This window comes from Aotus nancymaae, unplaced genomic scaffold, assembly GCF_030222135.1.
Source record: "Aotus nancymaae isolate 86718 unplaced genomic scaffold, 86718_ANA_hifiasm-v0.15.2.pri h1tg000016l, whole genome shotgun sequence".
Lineage (NCBI taxonomy): Eukaryota > Metazoa > Chordata > Mammalia > Primates > Aotidae > Aotus > Aotus nancymaae.
In genome coordinates this window covers 24,369,167-24,376,153 of record NW_026988428.1, presented here as the reverse complement: position 1 = coordinate 24,376,153, position 6,987 = coordinate 24,369,167, and the positions used below count along the sequence as shown (strand labels likewise).

The following is a 6,987-nucleotide window of genomic DNA, read 5'->3' as shown; positions in this document are numbered from 1 at the left end:
AAACCTTATAATTAATAAATTTGGCTAGAATCCAAAGTATTATGATTATTTATTTAGTTGAGTCAAATAATCTGAGTGATAGCTTAAAAAGTATCTCTGACTATGTTGTGGTTAGTCATTCCAACATTTACACAGAACAAATGTTTAATAAGTAATTGTGAAATGTTAGAACTAGTAAATGAATACAGGGCTGAGCACGGTGGCTCACGCCTGTAATCCAAGCACTTTGGGAGGCCTAGGTGGGTGGATCACCTGCAGTCAGGTGTTTGAGACCAGCCTTGCCAACATGGTGAAACTCTGTCTCTATTAAAAATACAAAAATTAGCCAGCCATGGTGGCACACACCCATAATCTCAGCTACTCAAGAGGCTGAGGCAGGAGAATCGCTTGAACCCAGGAGGCTGAGGTTGCAGTGTGCCGAGATCACGCCATTGCACACTAGCCTGGGCAACAAGAGCAAAACTCCATCTCAGAAAAAAAAAAAGTGAATACAGTAAATTTGTAGGATGAATAATCAACATACAAAAATAAGTTGTCTGGCCACTCCCCCGCTCTCCTGACAAAGCTGCTGTCTTGGCTGCTCTGTGCTGCCTAGGTGTCATGGGTAACAGCACAGGGGCCACAGTGACAGATTATGGCAAAGAGCAGCACAACGAGCTGGAGGCTCTGGAGTCCATCTAACCTCACTCCTTCACAGTATTATCAGAATATCCACCCAGCTTCACTACTACTGTGACATCTGAGGCTGGAGAAAATGATCAAACTGTCCACACTACTCTTAAGTTTACATACAGTGAAAAATACCCAGCTGAAGCTCCCCTTTATGAAATGTTCTCCCAGGCAAATCTAGAAGATAATGATGTCTCAGACATTTTAAAATTACTAGCATTATAGAAGAAAATCTTGGTATGGTGATAATCTTTAGTGACAGCTATGCAAGAAAAGTTAAATGAAATAGATCAGATAAAAACTAGAAGAGAATAAGAAACAAAAAGAAAAAGAAGCAGAAGAAGCTGAAAAGCAATTATTCCAGGTACTCCAGTTACAACTAAGAGAACCTCTTAATTGGAAAGCCAAGTTTGATGCAGAACTCTTGGAAATTAAAAAGGATGAAAGAAGAACAAGCAGGAGAAAATAAATCAAGTGGGAAGGAACTATTCAAAACAGATCATAATCTTGACACATCTGATATCCAGTTCTTGGAGGATGCTGGAAACAACCTGGAGGTAGATGAGTCTTTGTTCCAAGAAATGGATGACCTGAAGCTGGAGGATAATGAGATGATCCAGACTACAATCCTGCTGACCCAGAGAGTGACTCAGCTGACTAATAGACTGTCCCCATCTGCAGAGAGGCTTGACTGTCACAGCATCTGTGGCTATGCTCAGAGGGTTTTAATTTTCTTTTCTTTTTTTCTAAGAAAAAATTATTTTCAAAAGAATATACTTCTGATAGCTTTCATCATTGAACTTAATAAACTGACCTTAAAATAAAAAAAATCAGTTGTTTCTACACACTAACAATGGACTATTTGAAAAGGAAAATTCAGAAAACAATCCCACTTATAATAGTATCAAGAAAAACAAAATAGGAATAAATTTAACCAAGGAGGCCAAAGGCTTGTATCCGGAAAACTACAAATCATTGATGAAACAAATGAGAGAAAACACAAATGGAAAGACATCCTGTGTTTATGAATTAGAAGAATTAACATTTAAAAAACGTCTATACTACTGAAAGTGATCTACAGATTCAATGCAACTCCTATTCAATGGTGTTCTTTATAGAAGTAGAAAAAAATCCTAAAATTCATATGGGACCACAAAAGACTGAATAAACAAAACAATCTTAAGAAAGAACACAGCTAGAGGCATCACACTTCCTGATATTAAAATATATTACAGCCGGGCGCGGTGGTTCACGCCTGTAATCCCAGCACTTTGGGAGGCCGAGGCAGGTGGATCACGAGGTCAAGAGATCGAGACCATCCTGGTCAAGATGGTGAAACCCTGTCTCTACTAAAAATACAAAAAATTAGCTGGGCATGGTGACGCGTGCCTGTAATCCCAGCTACTCAGGAGGCTGAGGCAGGAGAATTGCCTGAACCCAGGAGGTGGAGGTTGCGGTGAGCCAAGATCGTGCCATTGCACTCCAGCCTGGGTAACAAGAGCGAAACTCTGTCTCAAAAAAATAAAAAGAAATAAAAACAAAATATATTACAAAGCTGTAGTAATTCAAACAGTATGGTATTGGCATAAAAACAGACATAACATACAGACCAATGGAACAGAATAAAGAATCTCAAAATAAACCCACATATATATTGTCAACTGGTCTTTGACAAGGGTGCTAAGAATACACAAAGGGGAAAAGACATTCTATTCAACAAATGGTGCTGGGAAGAGTAGATATCCATATGCAAAAAGGATGAAATTGGACTCTTATCTTGCACCACAGAAAAAAAAAATCAACTCGAAATGGATTAATGACTGAAATGTAAAATCTAGAACTGTAAAACTGTAAAACACTTAGAAAAAAACATAAGTGAAAACTTTGTGACATTGGGCTTGGCAATAATTTCTTGGATGTTACACCAAAGCACAAGCAACAGAAGCAAAATTAGACAAGCAGAATTAAATTGAACTAAAAAGCATCTGCGCAGCAAAGGAAACAGTCAGCAAAGTGAGAAGGCAATCTACAGAATGGGAGAAAACATTTGTAAATCACATATATAAGGGATTAATATCTAAACTATTCAACGAACTCCTATAACTCAAGAGCAAAAACCCCCAGATAACCCAATTTAAAAATGGGCAAAATACTTAAGTAGATATTTCTCCAAAGAAGAAATACAAATGGCCAGGTATTTGAAAAGATGCTCAACATCACTAATCCCCAGGGAAATGCAAACCAAAACTACAGTGAGATAACTGCTTCACATCTGCTAGGAGGGCTATTATGAAAAACAAAAAAAACAAAAGGTAAGCATTAGCAAGGATGTGGAAAAATTGGAACCCTTGTACACTGTAATGTAAAATGGTTCAGCAGCTATGGAAAATAGTATGATGGTTCCTCAAAAAATGAAAAATAGAACTACCATATGATCCAGCAATTCACTTCTGTTTATATATTCAAAAGAATTGAAATTGGGATCTCAAAGAGATAAAACCGCTCTTAATTGTAGCATTATCACAATAGCCAAGATATGGAAACAACCTCAATGTCTACTGATGGATGAATGGATAAAGTGTGCTATATACATACAATGGGATATTATTCAGCCTTTAAAAAGAAGGGAATTCTGCCATATGTGACAACATGGATGAACCCAGAGGACATTATGCTAAGTGAAATAAGCCAGTCACTGAAGACCAAAGGTGAGGTATTTAAAATGGTCAAACTGATAGAAACAGTAGAATGGTGGTTGTCAGGGGCTAGGGTAGAAGGATATGGGGTGTTGCTGTTCAATGGGTATAAAGTTTCAGTTGTACGAGATGAGTAAGTTCTAGAGATCTGCTGTACACTATTGTGCCTACGGTTAACAAGAGTCTATTGTGCACTTTAAAATTTAAGAGCGCTCTTGCATCAGGTGTTCTCACTACAATAAAATTAAAAGGACCAAGTGATAATTCATTGAGGATAATAACAACAGAAGAAACTTGTGGCAGAGGCAGGAGTACTAAATGGGGAAAATTCAGGAGGCTTCCAGATGATTCTGCTACCACCTAGTTTTGTGACTTTATGAGGATTACTTAAATTCCCCATCATTTTCTTTTCTGTGAAATGACAGAGCTGGACTAAATCTGGATGATCTCTAATGCTGTCTTTAGCTTCAGTAGTCTCTGAAGTTACATACGAAACTATATTTATACAACAATGCCCTGTGCCTTCCAATCTGTTTGCTTCTAAATTCATTTCACAATTACTCTCTACCAAGGTCTATTTTTCTCTTTGAATTTTATTCTCTTTTAGCCACTATTCTGCATTCCTCCATAATTCTATGCCATTCTTTTGCCAATCTATCCAATCAGTATACTTTCTCAGCTGTCTTTATAGTTCCCTGAATATATTGTCTCAATTTGAGCTATAGATAAGAACTCTATAGTTATCAAGATGGATCTTGATTATATCTAAAGGGTTTGCTTCAAGATTCAACTTCAACGTGTTTTCCTAAGAATGATTTCTTTCTTCAGTTCTTCGTTTAATAACTATTTTAGTGTTCCAGCAGTAAGCAAGACAGATATGGACCCTGGTTATGTTGTTCCAACTTTTCAGCTGCTTCTGTTTTCCCTATGTTTGAATTGTAGAATTCTCAGGAGTAAAAATGTTTACAGAGCCAGGCAGGTAATGAAAATGAGTAAAGCAGGCCATGGACCCAGTAGAGACTGAGCAAGAAGGTCCAGATGGCTTGTTTGTCAGATGAACTACAACTCTAGATTTTAAAGTGAACTCTGGTTTACTGATTTTCGTAGGGAAGGCTAAACATTTCTTTTATGAATACTCCACATCATATACCTGTACCAATATTCCTAATACACGGGTACCCATGAAACATTGTCTCCGATTCTCCATGCCTAGTTTCTTTACACTCTCACTTTATTCAGTGCTTTATTAATATTTATGCCACTTATTTTTTTCATTGAGTGTCCTTTCTTCACTCTCATCTTCTATTTCCAGTCAATGCAAGACATAAAGGTAAGGAGGGGCAAGGTGAAAAATTCAGAGTTTTGGCAGGGCGCAGTGGCTAACGGCTGCAATCCCAGCACTTTGGGAAGCCGAGGCGGGCGGATCACCTGAGGTCGGGAGTTCACGACCAGCCTGACCAACACGGAGAAACCCTGTCTCTACTAAAAATACAAAATTAGCTGGGCGTGGCAGCACATGCCTGTAATCCCAGCTACTCGGGAGGCTGAAGCAGGAGAATCTCTTGAACCTGGGAGGCGGAGGTTGTGTTGAGCAGAGATTGTGCCATTGCACTCCGGCCTGGCAAAAAGAGCGAAACTGTATCTCAAAAAAAAAAAAGAAAAGAAAAAGATTTTTTGAGTGAAAATGCCTTCTGTCCATGTTAACATACGATTGAAAGCAATTCGGTGCTTCAAGGGCCTCACTCCATCTAGCTGTAAAAGATGACTCCTAGTTTGGGCCAGGACGAACAGAATGAAAATCAGCTCGGACTGAAAAGAGAAAAAGTAGCTATGCTGGGAGGACAGACAGAAAGCCAGCAGCGAGGTTACTGAGAATCTTCTTTCTCCCATAGCTGTGCAGTAGCTATGATACGCCATACCTACCTCTCTTTGAGTGACTGCTGCTCTCTTACTAATGAGCCCCAGTCCACGTGACTACTTTATTACTGGAGATACCTAATTACTAAATTGCTGTATCCTCAAGACAGCATCCAATCCCTCGTAAATCCCAGCTTTTCTTCATCACGCCGCAGAAACGGCGTCCAATCCAAATCTGATTCCCGCTCTCCCTAGACCCTCCTCAGACTCCTTTGGTGGGAAACTAATCTTTAAAAGGAGGCTTCCTCCTCCCTTTTCCAGTGGCATTTCACGCTTCCTTTGGAGTGTCCTCCCTCTTGATTTATAAATTAGCCTGATGTTGTCCGAGTACAGGCTTTTTCCCGGTGGTTTCTGGCCTTAACAGGAGACAGATTAGTACCAGGATCTATATAATAAGTCAACTTTTATGATCTCTGCGAAATCGTCCTCTGAGCTGTTTGGACTTACTGTTTTTAACAGCTGTAAAAGGAAAGACAAATGCTTTCTAAAACTGTCCCATCAGCCCATTTACAAGGAGCACCTCCCCCATACCACACTAAAATCCTTTAAAAAATGGCTTTAGTTTTTTTATCGGGCTTGCATTTCAGCGAATTCAGTTGAAGTGGTTTCAGTTGTGAATTCCTGGGTTATATTGAAATGTTGCAGATGGAGGTGTGTGGGCATTCAGATTGTAATTTTTTATGTGGCACTAATTCAGGACGATTGAGAGCAGGTTGGGATCATTTTAAGAAGGGTTCTCGGCCAGCTGTGGTGGCTCAAGGCTTTAATCCCAGCACTTTGGGAGGCCGAGACGGGTGGATCACCTGAGGTCAGGAGTTCGAGACCAGCCTGGCCAACATGGTGAAACCCCATCTCGAATAAAAGTACAAAAACTAGCCAGGTGTGGTGGCGGGAGCCTGTAATCCCGGCTACTCAGGAGGCTGAGGCAGGAGAACCGCTTGAACCCGGGAGGCAGAGGTTGCAGTAAGCCGAGATTGCGCCACTGCACTCCGGCCTGGGGGACAAGAGCAAAACTCCCTCTCAAAAAAATAAAAATAAAAAAAAAATAAAAATAAAGGGTGCTCTAGGAGGAAGCCCTAAGTTGCATCCATGGTAAATCCGGGCGTCCACCGGAGGCATAGGTTGCGGGTGACCTTTTCGAGTGTGGAGGAAAGGGGAGCTGCTTTCGTCTTCAGGAGTGATGCACGTCTCGACTCAAGCCCGACGGCCCCAAACCTCCCTGGAGTTGGCTGATGGCTCTGCACGAGTTTCTGAAGAAGGGTCCCGGGGGTTCCGGAGCGGAAGAGGGAGCGCGTGGGCCTTCTCGGCTGCCTCGGGTTCCAGACTTGTGCTGCGCGCGGCTCCGGAGCTCAATTCTCGCTCCAGAGCCGCCGCTAGGTTTCCCAAGCGACGGTCTCAACCGTCCCGCCGCCTCCCGCGAGCAGCCAGAGTTGCACATCTGCCTCCGGCCGAGACCCGCCCCCGAGTCGCGGCGCCCACGCCCAGAGCCCTCCGCCGGCCCCAGCGCAGTGCAGCAGAGCGCGCTCTCGTCCGGGGCCGGGCCGCGCTTCCGCGCACGCGCGGAGAAACCCGCGCCCTCCGAGGAGGGAGGGGGCAGAGGGGGCGTCACAGGGGCAGGAGAAGGAGGAGGAGGCCCACGTCGCCTCCGGCGGGGCTCGCGCTCGCCCCGCGCTCGCCCTCCGCCTCGCCCGAGCCCCGGGAGGGT

General features: G+C 42.6%; 1 pseudogene; it reads left to right on the top strand.

The window, feature by feature from the left end:
- Nucleotides 1-600: 600 nt before the first annotated feature.
- On the top strand, nt 601-1,330 carry LOC105709873 (RWD domain-containing protein 1-like; annotated as a pseudogene).
- The last annotated feature ends 5,657 nt before the right edge of the window (nt 1,331-6,987 follow it).